Raw genomic sequence first — 20,939 nt, 5'->3', positions numbered from 1 at the left:
GAAGATTCCGAGCTACATGCCGTATTGCATGATGACACTGCAGCACTCAAGTTACAGCGAGTCGACGTTCCTGAAGAGAACATGAATTTGTACTGTGAAGTATGACATGGCAGATCACGCCCTTTTGTTCACGTTGCATATCACAGGCCAGTGTTCGAGTCCTTACATTATCTTTGCCACCTAGGAGTCTGGTCGTCATTCAAGCTAGTGTCTCAAAGGTTCGTGTGGCCAGGAATAGAAAGAGACTGCCACAAATGGATGAGAACTTGCCAGCATTGTCAGTTTTGCAAAATCACTCGCCACATTCATCCCCCAATAGGAGAGTTCCCAGACACTTCTTCACATTTCGCCCATGTTCATCTTGATGTGGTGGGACCACTCTCTCGATCGGATGGCCAGTGATACATATTCCCAATGATTGACAGATATGCACGATGCCCTGAAGTAGTACCTATGGACAACATCTCCGCAGAAACACTATCCGCCGCTTTCACATCAGTCTGGCTGGTGAGATTCGGCTGTCCATCCATATCGCCACCGACACAGTTCGAGTCAGATTTGTTCACACAGCTGGCAAAGTTCTGTGGCTACGTCCATCACAAAACGACCAGTTATCATCTGGCCAGCAATGGCATGTTTGAACATTGGCATTGAACACTGAAGGCTGTGTGAATGTGCCGTGAGACATCTTGGACGTTTGCACTACCCACAGTCCTGTTGGGTCTACAAGCCACAGGCAAACCAGATATAGAGTCCTTGGCAGCTTAATTGGCTTATGGCGAGACTCTGCGCTTACCAAGGGAGTTTGTCGACACAGGCCTAATGTTTGAAATGGACGACCAACCAGAGTTCCTTCAGAAGTTACAGGAACATGTAAGCCAAATCAAACCCACAAAGTCCTCCAAGCATGGTTGTCCAACAACTTTTGTACATAGCAACCTTGAAAGCTGTTCGCACGTTATGTTATGTACAGACTGCGTCAAGCCATCACTACAGCCACCGTATACTGGACCCTATCGCGTCCTGCACTGAGACACACACAAAATAGTCGTCATAATAAATGGCAAAGAGGCCACCGTGTCTCTTAGCAGAGTGAAGGCGGCTTACATTTGCAAGGAGGCATCACCCACCTTATGGTAAGAGCTCAACGCCTGACAGGTGTAACACCTCAACTTCCAGCACCGCCGCCACAACAGGTCGATGCAGAACTTATACGCACCACCCACTCCAGATGAAATGTCCACTTCCCGGTCAGGTTCAGAAAAGACCCACCACTCTCCGCTTTCACAAAGCAAGCTCCTGTAGCGACCGCTACTCATGTCGACTTCAGTGTCCGCACACGTTAGTTCCGTTCACTCCATCCATAGATACAGTTGAGTTGCGAATTCAGTGACTGCATGCAACAAATGAATGGCATAAACCGCCAAGTTTGAATCTGCTGCATGGATCGCTGAATAATGTTGTGCCTACTCCTTGGAGTTATAACTTTTATGTTTATGTTTATTCTGTTCCTTTGTTACTGTTTTGTCGTTTACAACTTACATACAGCAACTGTGCATCTTTTTCTGTAATACCAAGTAATAAAACGTTCAAGCATATTCTTCAAGTATATTCTCAGTGCGTGTCTTCATATTTATTAAGTACAGGTAGCTCTACACGACGAAAATATACCCGCCAATACACACTAATAGCCTGCATTAATTTGCACAACACTCTTGCATTACACAAGGAAAGTTTACAAAGCTATATGTCTTTGCCATACAGCTGAAAATTTTAATACATGTAGACAAGCTGAAAACTGATTTTTAGATCACGTAAGTTGAGCACTCTGCAGAAAATATTTAGACATAGTGGAAACTCATTTCTACCATATTTGCTCTAATACACTTGATCTCTGTTCTATATTTTCTGTACTAGACTTTGTTCTCCGTTTGCTTCTTCCAGGAAAACTTTTTTCCACTTGAAAAAGGAAGTATTGCACTCCACAACAACTTTACATTTTCATTTGTCCTGTGGTTTTGCCCACAGGTACTTCTTCACCTTATGCCAACAGCCAGAGGTGAGCTGTACCTGCAGTTTTCTTTTGCAGGTTCTCAGGTTATGAGACAGCGCCAAAGCGAGCCAACATTCAATAGAAGTCGTCCATAGCCAACGTAAACGTGCATGGTGCATAGAACTAGGACTGTGCATTTGTGTCATCGAACGTGACTAATTATTTTTGTCTTTGCAAAACAAAAGGAAAACAAGAAGATGGTGGGCTGTAACACTTCATGTGCTTTGAAATAAGTAATTTTTAAACAAAGTATAGGTTCACAGTAAGGTTAGTTGCTCTGTGCGGGGGAAGGGAGGGACGTTGCACGTGTAATTTATTCATGCCTGTGGATGCTCAGCTAAGAGATATACAAGTTTGCTTCAAAGAGTTGGTACCAATGATATGTGTGTGAAAGTCTTTGGAATTGTTTGTTTATATCGGGATTGTCAGCGTGGTAAGAGGTGAATGTTTTGGTTTGGAAAAGGTGTGTTGACATGTTATAAGGCTCTTTATTTATCGGTAAATCGTGCGTTATATGGACACTACTGCACTTTCGGGGCCATAGCCATTATCGTGTGATGCTTTATTATTCAACAGTACCTGCAGTGCATGCCATAGCAGACTTGAACATATTATGTGTAGCATCTAACTATATAAGAAAATCATCGCCTATGATAACTGCCCTCCCAGAAATTACTAAATCATTTTCAAGGCGCTATCACATGCATTATGGTACCATTAAAAATTTTAGAACGCATACGCTCCAGCGTGGATCAGTGAATGCAAAGCTCCGAGTGCAGTCATAATCTAATTTTTTGTCGTTTTTCTTAATCTAAGGACTACCGTTACCGTATTTTAATGGCATTTACGGAAATGACAATCAATGTAATGTATCATGAGTCATTATTTATTTATGACAAAGACTAGGCCTAAATGGAATGGTTTTTGGTTTGAAAATGTCGAAAATGGCTTGTTTGTTGATCAGCTGATAAACATTTTGGGCGAACTTATTTGTACAGCCTTCTGCCATAATGTGGAAAGATAATTTCAGGCACCTGTGTCTTATATAGTTTGATTTGGCTGCATTTAAAATGTCAAATTCCTTCTACTCTTGACATGTTTAATAATTGTACTTTATTTAAAGCTAGAAACATTAGCTGTTCGTAACAGTAATTCAAAGTTACTAATTTGATGTAATTAGTTTGTAGAGTTCTGTTACATGCTTAGTGATATGATTTTTAATCTCCTTGAAGTATAATATGTGTAGGCTAACCATTCCATGCTGTGATCTGAAACTTTAGGTGTACTTACGAAATCTGAGAATTTTCGTTATTGTTTTTACTCTTGTTCATTTAATTGTCCAGATTATTTAGCAGGCTGTGTCTTTAAGTATTTTTTATCTTCTTTGGTACTTGTGGAAATTTGCTGAGACTGTGGACTGCATGACTTTCTAGTAAGGTATACTGATCAGAGCACAAAGGAGGGAAGAAAATTGTTACCTCCACCATACTTCGCTGGTGCTACAACACACTCAGGTAAATACCATTTCCTAGTTATCTTCAGGTTAACATTTGCACATCTGATTGAGACATCACTCCATAAAAATGTCTTCGGTCAAAGACGTAGACCAACAATTGCATTTTTTGGACAACTCTGTAATTATACTTGACTTTGTATTTTCATTCATGTGATAATACAATGTAGGCTTTCACAACCGGTATTGTCTTCACTTAAAACTTCCAGCCTGACAGGCAGTGGTCAATGTATAAAACTCTCCCCTGACGTCTCTGGCAGTCGGAGACGAAACGTCAGGGGAGGGTTTTATACATTGGCCACGGCCTATCAGCCCGGAAGTTTTAAGTTTCGTTCATGTGATTAATGGCTTGTGGGCAGCATCATGATTGTGAGGACTTTGCCGTACAATCTCCACTGGGTCATTCTACTGCTGGACTCTAGCTGAACTGAGATTGACACACACTGCTGTAGTTGAAGGACAATAGTTGGGTTGGGATTACAGAAGTGCCCGATTCCACCCATCTGCTTTGACCCATGACGTCATCAATATGGCGGAAATGTCTATTCTAAGTGTCTTCAATATGGCACCTATGACGTCACTACATACGCACGGCAACAAACACGAAAATACGTATAAATAAGACAATAACATCTCCCTCCAAAAATATAAACTAATGGGACAACTGCGGGAAATTGTGGTTTTAGGGTGAGAACAAGCTTGAAAAGAAAAAACATGATCCCAACATACAAAATGATGAACGAAAAGAAAAGAAAAATTATAACATTCCTCTCCAATATCAAGGAATCCGACACTTCCCTTGACCTACATAGGTCACCCACAGGTGACGATACCAAAACACCAATACCTACAAATAAAATTACGAGAATTGGAATCTGACATTTCCCTTGACCTATATAGGTGTACCACAGATGATGATACCAAAACAGCAACACCTACAACTATGAAAATGGGAATCGATCATTTCCGGTGACCTACATAGGCTAGCCACAGCTATTGATACCAAAAAACCAACACCTACAAGTACGAAAAATGAAACCAAAATCCCACCTCAAAAATCCACAAATCAAACATCCCTACATAACTTAAAACACATTCAATGCACCATAAATGCTCAAAACACCACAACTCAAGAAGAAGAGAGAAAAAAAAAAAGAATCAACATTAATTACCACCAACAAATTCTGGCACTGGAAACTAGGTTGGCCACACATGCGCACAAATTAAACGTCTTACCACAGTACAAACAAGCCAATAACACCTAATGAAAATGCCAAACACGTAAACTAAAAAATTGATAACTCTTTGAAAAAATTTCCAAACCTTACATTTGGAGTTACAAACACTGCCAACGGCTTCACACATCCAACACCAAGGCTCAAATGAACGCAATACAACACATTGTACTCAGCACGCCCACCACCACCAGAGGGCACCATGAAACACAAGAAGACGATTTCTACAACAACCAACTCATAAACACTGTGCTGTAATGACGTCACACACCACAACACCCTTACGTCATGAGTCAAAGCAGACTGATGGAATCGGATGCTTCCATTGACCCATTGGGTCATCCAAAGCTTGGTTGCTCCTTCCAATTAATTTCTTTTCAGAATACAGCTGTTAACAGTGGAGCATGTTTAATTCCTGTGAAGAATCCCTCTGATTGAATGATCGAGCAAGGTGGCACAGTGGTGAGCATACTGGACTCATATTTGGGACAATGACAGTTCAGATCAGTCTCCAGATTTGGGTTTTCTCTGATTTCCCTAAATTGCTTCAGGCATGTACCAGGATGATTCCTTTGAAAGGTCACAGCCATTTTCCTTCTCCATCCTTAAAGCATTCAGAGCTTGTCCTCCTCCTCTAATAATCTCGATGTAGATGGTACATCTGATGAAATGATCAAAACTTGTGGGCTCCATATAATTTTCAGTCTTCATACTCACTCAGATCTATCAGCTTACTCCAACAGAAAATATGTCTGTTGTGTTAAATCATTGTGGTACTACTTTTCTAATTTTGGGTGCAAAGCTTGGCACAATCAATGAATCTGTTCTGCCAAAAGAAGTCATCTGCTTTTGAAACTGAATGAACAGAGAATTTTGCTACTCCTGTTTATGATTTTAAACAGACATTTCAAGCTTTTTTTCGTGTGTATCCACTACAACTTTGGGATCTATTTACTCTATTATATCTAAGTATTAGAACACTGTCAGTTACACTACTGGCCATTAAAATTGCTACCCCTCAAAGATGACGTGCTACAGACACGAAATTTAACCGACAGGAAGAAGATGCTGTGATATGCAAATGATTAGCTTGTCAGAGCATTCACACAAGATTGGTGCTGGTGCTGACACCTACAACGTGCTAACATGAGGAAAGTTTCCAACTGATTTCTCATACACAAACAGCAGTTGACCGGTGTTACCTGGTGAAACATTGTTGTGATGCCTCGTGTAAGGAGGAGAAATTCGTACCATCATGTTTCCGACTTTGATAAAGGTCGGATTGTACACTATCGTGATTGTGGTTTATCGTATTGCGACATTGCTGCTCGCGTTGGTCGAGATCCAATGACTATTAGCAGAATATGAAATTGGTGCTTTCAGGAGGGTAATACGGAACACTGTGCTGGACCCCAAAGGCCTCGTATCACTAGCAGTTGAGATGACAGGCATCTTATCCGTATGTCTGTAATGGATTGTGCAGCCACGTCTCGATCCCTGAATCAACAAATGGGGACGTTTGCAAGACAACAACCATCTGCATGAACAGTTCGACTTCGTTTGCAGCAGCATGGACGATCAGCTCGGAGACTATGGCTGTGGTTACCCTTTACGCTGCATCACAGACAGGACCATCTGCGATGGTGTGGTGTCACCGCCAGACACCACACTTGCTAGGTGGTAGCCTTTAAATCGGCCGCGGTCCGTTAGTATACGTTGGACCCACGTGTCGCCACTATCAGTGATTGCAGACCGAACGCCGCCACATGGCAGGTCTAGAGAGACTTCCTAGCACTCGCCACAGTTGTACAGCCGACTTTGCTAGCGATGGTTCACTGACAAAATACGCTCTCATTTGCCGAGACGATAGTTAGCATAGCCTTCAGCTACGTCATTTGCTACGACCTAGCAAGGCGCCATTATGAGTTGCTATTGATATTGTAAATAATATACAGACAAGAGCTACGTTCAACATTAATGGATTAAAGTTAAGTATTCCACCATCTGCGTCCGTTTTTCTAAGTTCTAATTTCCTTGTCCTGTTCCAGACTTCACACCAGCCTGTGTGAGCTAAAACGCTTGCCTTTCGGCTTCCTCTAAATTTAGTGGGTTGGTCTCCTGCCAATCCACAACAGACGGTGTACTCAATGATGAACCTGGGTGCACGAATGGCAAAACGTTATTTTTTTGGATGAATCCAGGTTCTGTTTACAGCATCATGATGGTCGCATCCGTGTTTGGCGACATCGTGGTGAATGCACATTGGAAGCGTGTATTCGTCATCACCATACTGGTGTACCGCCCGGCGTGATGGTATGGAGTGCCATTGGTTACACATCCCCGGTCACCTCTTGTTCGCATTGACGGCACTTTGAACAGTGGACGTTACATTTCAGATGTGTTATGACCCGTGGCTCTACCCTTCATTTGATCCCTGCGAAACCCTACATTTCAGCAGGATAATGCACAACCGCATGTTGCAGGTCCTGTACGGCCTTTCTGGATACAGAAAATGTTCGACTGCTGTGCTGGGCAGCACATCCAGATCTCTCACCAATTGAAAACATCTGGTCAATGGTGGCCGAGCAACTGGCTCGTCACAATACGTCAGTCAATACTCTTGATGAACTGTGGTAGTGTGTTGAATCTGCATGGGCAGCTGTACCTGTACACACCATCCAAGCTCCGACTCAATGCCCAGGCGTATCAAGGCCGTTATTATAGCCAGACGTGGTTGTTCTGGGTACTGATTTCTCAGGATCTATGCACCCAAATTGCGTGAACATGTAATCACATATCAATTCTAGTATAATATATTTGTCCAATGAATACCCGTTTATCATCTGCATTTCTTCTTGGTGTAGCAATTTTAATGACCAGTAGTGTACGCAGCTGACAGTGTGTTGCAGATTCACTTTTCTAACCAATATGTTTATTGATGTTGAACCTGTGAGATCTAGAAGGCACTTTTTTCGTAACCTATGTAAGAACTTTCACATCTGCCTGTTGTTCAGACCACTTTGTAAATATACCTGCAGACAAAGGGGACCAGAACCTCCTGGTTATCCATATCTTTACACATTAAGTGAAGGATGTATGGCATCCCTAAACCGCACATCATTCTTAGCAGGCCAGCCCTGTTCCTTCTTGCTACAGACGTTTGCTAATGCAGTGAGTTTCTTTCTTCATCCCGTACTTCTCCCCAAAGCTCTCAATTCTGCCATGTGAACATACACCCATGTGCTACTGTCACTGGCTACCAGGGTCGAGACAATAGCCCTGTATCTACCTCACCTGTCTGTACACCAAGGTCAACTGCCACATAGCCCCCTCCCTTCTCCCAACACACACTTTGGCTCCTTACCAATGTCAGGCAGAGTTTTGCCCACATTCACATGGACATCATTGGCCTTCTACCTTCCTCCAACTAACTTCTCACCATGATGGACAGATTCACCAACTGCCCTGAGGCAACACCAATACCCAATGTCACCACTGCCCCAGTAGCTGCCTCCTTCATCCTCACATGGATTGCCTGTTTCAGCTGCCCTTACCATATCACAAGAGGCCGAGGACACAAATATCTATCTTTCGTGTGCTAGTGGATCCTTGCAGGTCTGACCAGCACTTGACATTGAGCTGCCAACAGCATGATGGAATTGCTGCACCGTACATGGAGACAGCCCTTGCCTGCCACAGCAGTAGGTGGGCTGCTGCACTGCCTCTGCTGCTTCTTGGCTTCCGTGTCACTCACAAGGCCTATCTGGAGATATCATCCATTGACCTTGTCTATGTCCAGCATGCCAATTGACTTCCCAGATCCTGCCATCTGATCACAGGTGACAACACGCATTATTTTGTCACTGGTTTGCAGGACTGCATGGCTCGCCTGTGACCCCTCCTATCCCAGAGCTATGGTGAACACAGGACATTTTTTCACAATGACCTCACCTCACCCATCCTCATCATACTGTATATTGATGCTCACTGGCCCGTGCTTTTCCCACAGTACTGTGGTTTCCGCCAGGTCCTGTAGCGGGTCTCCAAGATGCTCACACTACATCTTCGAGGCACTTCTACCAGCGCCTCGATCAGTAGACTGAAGCTCAGCAATATGCTGTCCGACCTCACAACACTCCTTCCCCCCCCCCCCCCCCCCCCCCACCATTATTATCAATACACTGCAGATGCCCGTTGCTGCCAACTCTCGAACCACTGCTGACACTGCCCAACGCGCCCCTCTGCCAATCCCCCTGAGATGCCAGCCTACCACACCACTGCGGAGGGCACAGCTGGAAACCCACCAAGCCATGATGGAGCTGCCCCTGATCCAGCAGCTGTCAACAATGCTGGCCGGGCCAGCTTGGCACACCTCATCCCATGTGCCACCAGCTGACACATGTCTACACCTATACTCTACAAACCACTATGGAGTGTATGGTGTGGTGCCGCCCAGTGTAACAATTATTGGGGTTTCTTTCCATTCCATTCACATATGGAGCATGGGAAAAAATTGTTTGATAGCCTCTGTGCATGCAGTAACTATTGTAATCTTATCCTCGTGATCCCTATGTGAACGATATGTATGGGGTTGTAGTATACAGGGTGCGTCAAAAAAATGTATACACACTTTGAAGTGTCATAGAAAATTTATTTCCTGTTCTACAATGTTAAATTTCTGGAAATGGAAAGCTTAAAGTCCAATTGGAAAAATAAATGTAGTTTGCAAATGTGATTAATGTTCAAACTGGTGGCCTTCAGCATCAATAAATTTCTGAGTACTAGTCACCACTGATTCCGTACATCGTACCAAAGTGTCCAATGCGATTTCGGCGCTCACCGCCTAAATCTCATTCCAAAGTATGTCCAGGTTACATGGTTTACGTTTGTACACCTCATCTTTTACTGTGCCCCATAAGAAGGTCTGGAGAACGTGCAGGAAACTCGATTGGTCCCCTGCGTCCTATCCACTGACCTGGCACATTGTGATCCAGGTATGCTCGTATGTCCCTATGATATGTGGCGGGGCGCCATCTTGTTGGAAATAAAACTCATCATTACCGTATAATGCACAAATGGCAGGGAATATGGAGTCAGCAAGCATTGTTGGGTACGTTTCTCCAGTAACAGTACCTTCAATGTGGAAAGGCCCAATGAGTCTCCTTGCAGACAAACCACACCACACATTTACACCAGGAAAATTCACTTTTCAACTGTAATTTTGAGGATTATCTTCAGCCCAGTACGCACAATTGTGCCTATTGACAGTTCCATTGAGTTTGAATTGGGCTTCATCCGACCAAATTATGCTACCCATAAATCCTGGTTCACATTTCACCATCTCCGGAACCCATTCACAGAATTCTAACCTTCGATCTGGATTGTCTTCATTTAGCTTTTGCACTAGCCTTGGAATGTACACACGAAACTTGCCTTTTTTCAGAATGCGTAGCACACTACTAGCACTTACGTTACTCTCACGTGCCGCTTGCCTTGAAGATTTTTGAGGCAAACGCTGTAACAGTTCCAAGACCGCAGTTGTGGAATCATCACTTGTAGCTGTACAAGGTCGCCCTGATCGACCTTTATGCACATCACACACTGTTCCATGCATTTCGAATTTGTCTCGTAGACGCGTAATTGTTAACCTTGAAGGTGGTTCTGTACCATACTCACTTCTCCACTGTCTTCGAACTGCAGCTGCATTCTCAAACTTCCAGTACCACTTAATCATGTGCTTCCACGCTTCAAAGCTCAAACACACATCTGCCATGTTGCAGTTACTTCCTTGCCACTGCTGCCACCTGTTGAAGAAACATAACATTACTTTCTCACAGATATTTAACCTTGTAGAACGGGAAGTAAATTGTCTATGACAGTTCAAAGTGTGTATACATTTTTTTGATACACCCTGTATTTCCTAGAGTCATTTAAAGCCAGTTCTTGAAACTTTATTAGTAGACTTTCTTGGGATGGTTTATATCTAGCTTCAAGAATCTGTCAGTCAGTTTCTCCACATTCCTGTAACACTCTCCCACCGATCAAACAAACTTGTGACCATTCATCTGTGCTGCCCTTCTGTATATATGTTCAATATCCCCTGTTATTCCTATCTGGTATGGGTCTCACACACTTGAGCAATGTTCTAGAATCAGTCACATGAGTGATTTGTAAGTAATATACTTTGTAGACTGATTGCACTTCCTCAGTATTCTATCTGCCCCTGACCCAACACCTGTCAACAACGCTGGCCAGGCCAGCTCGTCACTCCTCATCCCATGTGCCACCAGCTGACACATGTCCACACCTATACTCCGCAAACCACTATGGAGTGTATGGCAGGGTACATCCCAGTGAACAAACAGCTTGTTTGGTCAGTGGGAGAAAGTTACAGGAATGTGGAGAAACTGACCTGACAGACTCTTGAAGAGACATAAACTATCGCAAGAAAATCTACTAACAGCCTTTACATATGACCAGAATGTCTTTGGGTTTTGTGGAAGATCATTTATCAGTATTCTGCAGTGCTAATCACAATGCTTTATCCATGACTGAGCCTATGTGATCATTCAATTTCATATTCTCACAAAGTGTTATGCCTAGATATATATTTTGAACATGTAAAGCAAAGTTTCAGTCTTTGCACCATTTTGAGATGTTATCAAGATCTGATAGAATATTTATGCAGCTTCCTTCAGACAATACTTCATTATAGATAAGTGCATCATCTGCAAAAAGTCTCAGGCCACTATTAATACTGTCTGCGAGGTCACTAACATATGACATGAACAGCAAAGGTCCGATCACACTTCCCTGGAGCACACCCAAAGTTACTTCTACATCTGACAATGACACTCAATCCAAGATAACATGCTGTGTCCTCCCCACCAAAAAGTCCTCAATCCAGTCACATATTTCACTTGGTACCACATATGATCACATTTTTCATAATAAATGTAGGTGTGGTACTGGCCAAATGCTTTTCAGAAATCAAGAAACACTGCATCTGCCTACCTGCCTGGATCCAAAGCTTTCGGTGTACCGTGTGTCAAAAGTGTGAGTTGTGTTTCACATGATTAGTGTTTTTGGAAACCATGCTGTTTGGCAGGGAGAAGGTCATTCTGTTCAAGGTACCACATTATGTTTGAGCCCAGAATAAGTTTTAATATTGTACGACAAATCGATGTCAGGGATACTGGACAGTAGTTTTGTGGATAACTTCTGTGACCCTTCTTGTAGTTGGGTGTGACCCATGCTTTTTTCCGAGAACTGGGCGTGGTTTTCTGCTCAAGGGATCTAAACTAGATTATAGTTAAAAGAGCAGCTAAGACAGGTGCAAATTCAATACAGAATCTGATAGGGATTCCATTGGGCTTTGGTACTTTGTTCAATTTTAATGATTTCAGCTGTTTCTCAACACTGCTGACACTAATACTTATTTCACTCATCTTTTCAGTGGCAAGAGGATTAAATTGGGGCAGTTCTCCTGGGTCATCCTTTGTAAAGGAACATTTGAAAACAGAGTTTAGCAGCTCAGCTTTTGCTTTGCTAACCTCAATTTCAGTTCCTGTCTCATTTGCTAGGGACTGGACACTAAATTTGATTCCACTAACAGCCCTTACATATGACAAGAATGTCTTTGGGTTTTGTGGAACATCATTTGTCAATATTCTGCAACGGCAATCACTGAAGGCTTCACACATTGCTCTCATTGCTCTCTTGACAACCAAACACGTTTCGTTCAGTATGTCTTTATCCATAGCTCTGTTCTTTATTTTACGCCTATTATGCAGTAATCTCTGTTTCTTTAGTAGATCCTTCACAGCAACTGTATATATGGGGGGTCCCTCCCATTATGAACTGTTCTACTGGATATATGTCTACCCACTGCATGGTCCGTTATTCTTTAAAAAATGTTAGCCGGAGTTCCTCTACATACTCCTGCCCTGTGCTGAAAGTTTTAAGTTCCTCATTGAGATATGACTACTGATTTTTTTTTCTAGTTTACTGAACATATAAATCTTTCTGCTTGTTTTAGTTGTCCTTTGTGCTCTGATAATTATTGTTGCGACAACTGTATCATGGTCACTGATACCAGTTTTGATGTGGACATCCTCAAAGAGATGATGCCTGTTCTTGCCATTAGATCCAATATATTTCCATCATGAGTAGGATTTCTGTCTATATATTCTAAGTGTTTTTCAGAGAAGGCATTTAGTAATGTTTCACAGGATGTCTTATCATGCCTACCACTAACAAAACTGTAATTTTCCTGGTTGATTGTGGGATGATTGAAGTCGCCACCAGCTAAAATAGATGCTGCTGTCGCCAGCTTCATTGCGTGTACAACAGTAGTCCATTGGCACCAGTCTTCGTTGTGGCCATCGCACTCCTCTTCCACACTTACCTCTTGTGGAGAGGGAGTTGAGCGGGGGGGGGGGGGGGGGGGCAAGCTGTGTGGCAGCCCCTTCACCATACACTGGTCATGGCAGTCCAGCTCCATTCCATATGCACCTAGCTTTATGCAGCTGTGTTAATGCAGTGACATGCACTTACTTCCACCCAAAGTCTGTGATTCTGCCCTGTCATGTGGTGGACACCCACCTCTTATGGTCACTGGCTTCTGGGACCAATACAATAGCTCCACCTCTAACTAGGCTTCCTCTGGGCTAACCTCATTCTCAGTTCTGATCTTCCCTTTGCAACGACATCATCAGAGTTTGGCCCCTTTCACAGACTGTGACAGTCATGCGATGTGACTGTGTACTTTGTATCTTTGACACTTGGTGCAAAGTATTGAGACTTGCCGACGCTGCATTGTCTTTACACCAGCAACACAGCTCAGTATGTAAATCGGAGCTTCATGCCTCAAGACATTCCCCTCGACTCACGGTCACATGTGCTCACTTGGGGACTGGCTGAGATTCGAGCTCCCACTTGTCATGGCCAGTACACTCATGAGTTAAGTATGTTCCAATCCTTTGGATCTCACCCTGGCCATTTCTCTTATGAGAGGCATCAGTTCTTCACCTCATGTTGGCAAAGTCGTGTTTATGCTGGTGAATACATAGCTACTTGTTAGTAACTGTGTTCCATATCCCATTTCATGTGGAACATGTGTAGTCATTTGTTTTTTGATCGAACAAACACTAGGGCACTATTCTAGCCTCACCCCATTATGCTGCTTGTTTATTTGGTGTCATCATATCAGCAAGTAACTAACACTAAGAACTATTAATTTTTGAGATCATTTCAGTGCTCTCTGCAGTAATTTAATTATTTGGAAAAAAACCTGTTGTTTGTCATTATTGTTCATTGCACTAGTACCCAACCTTCCCACTCATAAGTCCTCAACTTTTTAGTGATTATTTAATTAAGTTATGTAGTGTTACATTCCTACAGATGTATACGTTTCCATCTAGGATTCTAAGAAATGAATGCACATGATAGCCAGCAGTTCTTGTAAGGAACACACCACATCCACATCTACGAGTATATTCTGCAAACCATTGTGAAGTGTACTTCCCATATTAAGGTCATTTCCCATTACATTTGTGTGTGGAGAGTAGGGAGAATCACTGCTCAAATGACTGTACACACTGTAATGAATCTGATGTTCATCTGGGCAGCTGATGGAAATAATATGTAGCAGCTCCTAGTATATTCCTAGATTCATCTCTCGATTCTGACTATTTAAGGTTTGTCAATAGATCTTTATTGGTAGTTAGCATCTATTTTCAAGCACCTGGTTGTACAGCGTTTTCAGCATTTTCACGACATTCTTTCATGGGTCAAACATACCTGTGACAATTCATGCTGCCCTTCTTTTTATACATTCAGTATCTTCTGTTAGTCCCATTTGGTGCAGGTCTCTCTTTTTTAAGTAATATTCTAGGGTGAGTCGCACAAGGTGTTTTGTAAGCAATGTCCTTTGTATATTGATTGCTTTGATTGCCTTTTCAGAGTAACCTTCCAATGAACAAATGCCTGACACCTGCTTTTCCTCCAACAATGCCTAATTATCCACACCTAGATATTTGTTTGAGTTGCAGATTCTAATTATGAGTCACTGATAATATTGCTATAGGATACTACATTTGTATATTTTGTGAAGTGGGGAATTATACATTTCTGATCATTTAGAGCATTTTGCCAACCTTTGCATCTCTCACAGGAAATGAAACTGGTTCGGGCAAACACGTTACATACATAAAATTGTAATTTTTTTCCCCACTTTTTCTGAACCATGAGTGACTTTTCAGCTGAATTTATTTGTTGTATTTGGAAATGAACACTTGTGTATTAGGCATAGTGTACAGTTGAAAACTACAAATATTAGCAAAAGCATTTGAAAGCCTTTTAAACTTACCAGCTGGTGACCACTGTGTTGTGATTCGCCGATTATTCAAAGTGCCGCCGCGCAATTACGCACGTCCTCTACGTGCGGCGCTGTCTGCCAGCCATGCAGCAGCTGCGCCACCTAAGCGGCCAGCCGAGCAGCGGCCGCTAGACTGAGACTCAGTGTTTAATCGAATGCCGACTTGTACACAGGTCAACTGACTCAGTGACTTATATGTGTTGTTGTGTTGTTCCTAAATATATGTGTTAAACTTGAAGTTATAACAATTGGCGACGACGTAGTGGATTTTTCCTTTTCACCGTTGACTCACAGGGTTCCATGGCTACTGTCGAGCAACTCTTGCAAAATCTCCTTGAACAGCAAACGCTTCTAACGGCAGCGATTCGCGATCAGCAAACGCTTCTAACAGCGGCGATTCGCGATTTCGTCGCGGCGTCAAATGCGGGGCATTTCTCGTCGTTGGCTGTACCTCCTTTTCCACCTTACGACGAGACGGTGGAAGACTGGTCTGATTATGAAAAACGTCTTCGACAGCACTTCTTGGGATTTCATGTCACGGACGAACAACCATGTAAGTCTCTGTTCCTTTCCTGGATTTCACCTCAAATGTATCGGTTGTTGTCGCAATTGGCTCCTTTGAAGGATCCTGCGTCTTTGTCCTTTGCTGAAATGTGCTCACTTCTGTCTGTCTATTTTCAAAAGCAAACGGATGTGGTAGCCTCTCGTGTTGCCTTTTATCGTTGTCAAAAACAACCGAATCAATCCTATCGCGCTCGGGCTGCCGAACTTCACAGCCTCAGTCGAAAGTGTCAGTTTGTTACTGACGTTCACAAAGAATCCTATGCTGATTCCATGGTCCGGGATGCTATTATCCGGTCGGCGCCCGACAAAGAAGTTCGGCAACGTGCCCCTCAGTTGGCGAATCCGACTCTAGATGAAGTTCTCTCCATTGTGCAGTCTTTTGAAATTTCTCGCGCCACTGGGGCGCAAATAGAAGCGTGGGGTGATGTCGGGGAAATACAACCTCTGTGTGCTGTTGACGACACGTGCGGCGTGGCCTCGCCGGCCGACGTGGCCGCAGTATGCTCCCACGCGCGGCTTCGGCCTAGCCGTAAACAACCCACTACGAGACTGCAACAAAATCCCCGGCAACTTCCTTCATGTCCGCGGTGTTTTACGAAACATTCACACGAGGATTGTCCCCAATGTTGGGCTGTGTGTCACAATTGCAAAAAGAAAGGTCATGTGTCTTCCGTTTGTAAATCCGACCGCATACATGAACGTGACGCTGATTCTGATTCTGTGTTGTCTGTCAATTGCAGTTCTTCCCTTTCAGGGAAGTTATTCCTCACTGTCCAAATCCTTGGTCGAGATGTTCGCATGCAAGTGGATACCGGTTCTGCCGCCACTATCATTAATTCTCAGACGTATCTTCAGCTGGGTTCTCCACTCCTGTCCCCTGTCACTCGGCAATTACGGACGTACAATAAACAGAAGATTTCTCTCTTGGGACAGTTTAATGCTGAGGTATCTTAAACATCCGTCGTTCGCACTGTTCCCGTATTTGTGGTTGACCAGAGCAACGCAGAAAATCTTTTTGGTTTTGATGCCTTTCCTGTTTTTGGGTTCTCCATAGACGACTCTGTCAATATCGTCTCTGATGCTACTCCTTATGCTCAACTGGATTCCTTGTCGACGACATTTTCGTCCCTTTTTTCTCCTGGTTTAGGCTGTGCGACCGACTTTGAAGCTCATATCACGCTCAAACCCACTGCTCGGCCTAAGTTTTTTCGGGCTCGGCCCATTCCTGTGGCCCTTCGTGATCGGGTAAAACGGGAGTTGGATCGTCTCACTGCGTCAGGGGTCTTGCTTCCTGTCACTTCCAGTGAGTGGTCCTCTCCTGTCGTTGTAGTTGCTAAGCCCAATGGTGATATTCGTCTCTGTGGCGATTTCAAAGCCACTGTAAATGCTCAATGCCTCATCGACACTTACCCTATGCCCCATCCTGAAGAACTGTTCACTAAACTTGCTGGAGGACAGTATTTTTCTAAAATTGACCTGTCAGAAGCTTAACATCAACTTCCTCTCGACGCTGCTTCCCGGCAGTTTCTGGTCCTTAACACGCCTTTCGGCCTCTATCAATACCAATGCTTGCCATTCGGGGTTGCTAGCGCCCCTGCTCTCTTTCAGCGATTCTTGGAACAATTATTGCTCCCTGTCCCTGGGTGTATCAATTATATGGACGACATTGTTGTCACTGGCTCCACCACTGAAGAACATCTTCAAAATCTCCGCACACTTTTTAATGTCTTACAGACTGCCGGTCTTAAGTGTAATCTTCAGAAATCACAATTTTTTCAGGCATCTATCACGTACTTGGGGTTTCAAATCTCTCGGGATGGTATTCGTCCGCTTCAACACACTGTCGCTGCGATCGATGCCCTTCCTCGCCCTACGTCTGTTAAGGAACTGCAGGCCTTCTTGGAGAAAATATCATACTATCACAAGTTTTTACCATCTGCGGCGTCGGTGGCTCAGCCGTTGCATCGCCTGTTGCATAAAAACGTGCCTTTTCACTGGTCCGCGTCATGTGACGCGGCTTTCCGGAAATTAAAGACTATGCTGAAACAGGCCCCGTGCCTGGCTACTTATCGACCTGGCCAACATCTTGTTCTTGCCACAGACGCCTCTCAATACGGGGTCGGTGCAGTCCTTGCACACTGTTTTTCTGACGGTTCGGAACAAACCATCGCTTATGCCTCCAAAACGCTCATGGATGCCCAACAAAAGTATTCTCAAATTGAGAAAGAAGCTTTGGCCATCATTTATGCTCTTCATAAGTTTGGCGTTTTTCTCTATGGCTCAAAATTTCATCTTGTTACGGATCACAAACCACTTGTTTCCTTGTTTAATCCATCAACGTCACTTCCCGACAAGGCTGCACACTGCCTCCAGCGTTGGGCTCTTTACTTGTCCCGTTTCAATTATGAGATTCATTTCCGGCCAACGGCTCAACATGCGAATGCTGATGCTTTGTCTCGCCTTCCCATGGGTCCTGATCAGGCATTCGATAGGGACGAACTTTTGTGTTTCCACCTGGATGTTGCCGAGCAGCAGGTTGTGGACGGGTTCCCCATCACTGGGGACAGGCTGGCGGCTGCTACGGGTTCTGACCTACCCTCTCCCGGGTTTTATGCTGTATTCAGAAGGGTTGGCCAGATCACCCGTCCGCTAAGACTTCTGATCCGTTGCGGAACTACTACACTTTGCGCTACCGCCTCACGGCTAGGGATGGTGTTATCCTCCTCTCCACTGACAATGCTTCGCCGCGTGTTGTGGCACCTGCATCTTTGCGTGCTTCGGTCTTGCGCCTCCTTCACCAGGGGCACTGGGGTGTGTCTCGCACTAAATCTCTGGCGCGCCGTCATGTGTACTGGCTGGCGGCGACTCTGAAATAGCACACATGGTCGCTGCCTGCGGCCCTTGTGCGTCACAGGCCGCTGCCCCGAAGTCATCTTTGTCACCGTGGCCTTCGCCTGAGAAGCCCTGTGAGCGCATTCATGCCGACTTTGCGGGACCTTTTTTGGGTACTTATTGGCTCCTCGTAATTGACACCTACTCTAACTTTCCTTTCATTGCCCGTTGCACGTCACCTACCACCGCGGCAACCACCAGTGCTCTCGCCCGCATTTTTTCTTTGGAAGGCCTCCCCTCTACTCTTGTTACTGATAATGGTCCGCAATTTGCCTCTTCCGACTTTGCGGATTTTTGTGCTCGTCACGGCGTTACACATGTCACGGCGCCGCCGTTCCATCCACAATCCAACTTGAGGCTGAACGGCTGGTCCGCACATTTAAGGCTCAAATGCGGAAACTTCTGACTTCTTCTGCTGCTGATGATCCGCTTCTCCAGTTCCTGGCGTCTTACCGTTTCACCCCCATGGGCGATCACAGCCCGGCTGAGCTCTTACATGGCCGACAGCCCCGCACGCTCCTTCATCTTCTGCGGCCTCCCACCTCACGGCCGCAGGTGCCTTCACTTGGCCGGTTCACCGCCGACGACCTCGTCTGGGTACGGGGATATGGCAGGCGGCCAAAATGGAGCCCGGGCCGCATCTTACGAAACCGTGGCAGACGCCTGTATGAAATCCAGACGGACACGGGTGTTGCAGTGCGTCATTCGGATCAGCTTGCAGCGATGCCAGCACCAGAACGGACGCCACCAGGAGACGTGCCCATGCAGGAACCGGAGGAACATCCTCTGTCAGAGTACATCTACTCGCCTCCTCCTCCAATGGACACCGACACATCACCCACGTCTCCTGTCATCTTGACCCGTTATCATCGGGGACACTTCCGTCCGTACGGGAAGCCTCCTCCTTGAGACTTTACGGCGAGTCAAACAACGCCTATGGACGTAAGCCATCTCCAGGACACCTCCATCAAGATCAGTGCAACAATTTCAAAGGGGGGAAAAGTGTTGTGACTCGCCGATTATTCAAAGTGCCGCCGCGCAATTACGCACGTCCTCTACGTGCGGCGCTGTCTGCCAGCCATGCAGCAGCTGCGCCACCTAAGCGGCCAGCCGAGCAGCGGCCGCTAGACTGAGACTCAGTGTTTAATCAAATGCCGACTTGTACACAGGTCAACTTACTCAGTGACTTATATGTGTTGTTGTGTTGTTCCTAAATATATGTGTTAAACTTGAAGTTCTAACACACTGACTAGCTGCATTAAATAGAGTATCACACGAGATGAACTATTTGATATTTATTTCATAGATATTCTGTCAATGTGACATATTTGTAAACCCTAGTCATACATGCAGTGGTTCCTAAAGAGTCTGCTATGGCTCAGCTCAGCTCAGGTGATTAATATGGCAGACAATGGAAAGGGACTGCTCAACAGAGAACCAAGTTAGTTCTTTTATATGCAGAAACAAAGAGTGTAATTATTACACAGATGTTTGCTTCAACATTTTAGCACAAGCTGGGCTTCCGCCAAAAACACAGTCTTTAGGTTGCATCAGCAATTTGAAAATAATGTAATGTTAGAATCAAAGCAGCCATGTGTATCTCAAATCTGATGACCTGAAAATATGAAAGCCGTAAGAGTGGCAATGCAATGCAGCCCCCATAAGTCAACAAGGGGAGCCACAGTTGAACCTGGAATCTCACATCAGTCTATTCAGCACATTCATAATTCAGACCTTCATTTATTCCCTCCAAAATGACAGAGTTGCATATTCTTCTCGATTAGTAGAAAGAAGACGGGCATAATTTTGCTGCTTGGGTTATGAAGAGGAAAGTGGAAGGAGTCCTGCATGACATCTGGTCCTCCGTAGAGGTGTACATCCATGTTAATGGATTGGTCAAACAACAGAATGTGACATTTTGGGCTACTGTACATCTGTGACATTTTATGAAATGGACAATAACAGTCATAAAGTGTCTGTTTGGGCTGCCATATCAAGCCACAGATTAATTGGACCTTTCTTTTTTGACAAAACTATCAGTTCTGAATGGTACATGGGCATGTTACAGAACTAGTTCCTCCTGCAATTTATGCCATTTGACTTCAAATGCACATGCAGTGGTCTATGCATGTAGCCTGCCCTCACTCAACCGATGTTGTTCTTGACTTTCTGCATGAAACATTTGGTGAAAGAGTACTTTCTCACTGCTTTCCTCAGTGTCCTAAGTGTGGTCAAATTTGGCCACATCAAATCCCCAGCATCAGTCCCTGCAATTTTTTCTTGTGGGGATATTTAAAATCAGAA

The 20,939-nt window shown here is 44.4% G+C and overlaps 1 protein-coding gene across 2 annotated transcripts in view; it reads left to right on the top strand.

Moving 5' to 3' along the window:
- The first annotated feature begins 2,411 nt into the window (after window positions 1–2,411).
- The window catches only part of LOC124550257 (tRNA (uracil-5-)-methyltransferase homolog A-like), a 90,588-nt gene continuing 72,060 nt past the window's right edge, over window positions 2,412–20,939 (top strand). Inside the window, exon 1 of one of the 2 annotated variants that reach the window (XM_047125298.1) lies at window positions 2,412–2,516. The gene's annotated coding sequence lies outside the window, so the exon portion shown is untranslated. Of the gene's footprint in view, window positions 2,517–3,416; window positions 3,568–20,939 lie in introns of those variants that run through there. The other variant, XM_047125299.1, reaches the window with a different exon arrangement.

Source organism: Schistocerca americana, chromosome 1 (genome assembly GCF_021461395.2).
Source record: "Schistocerca americana isolate TAMUIC-IGC-003095 chromosome 1, iqSchAmer2.1, whole genome shotgun sequence".
NCBI classification, from domain to species: Eukaryota; Metazoa; Arthropoda; class Insecta; order Orthoptera; family Acrididae; genus Schistocerca; species Schistocerca americana.
The sequence above is the reverse complement of the archived record's forward strand: the minus strand, read 5'-3'. Positions and strand labels throughout refer to the sequence as shown.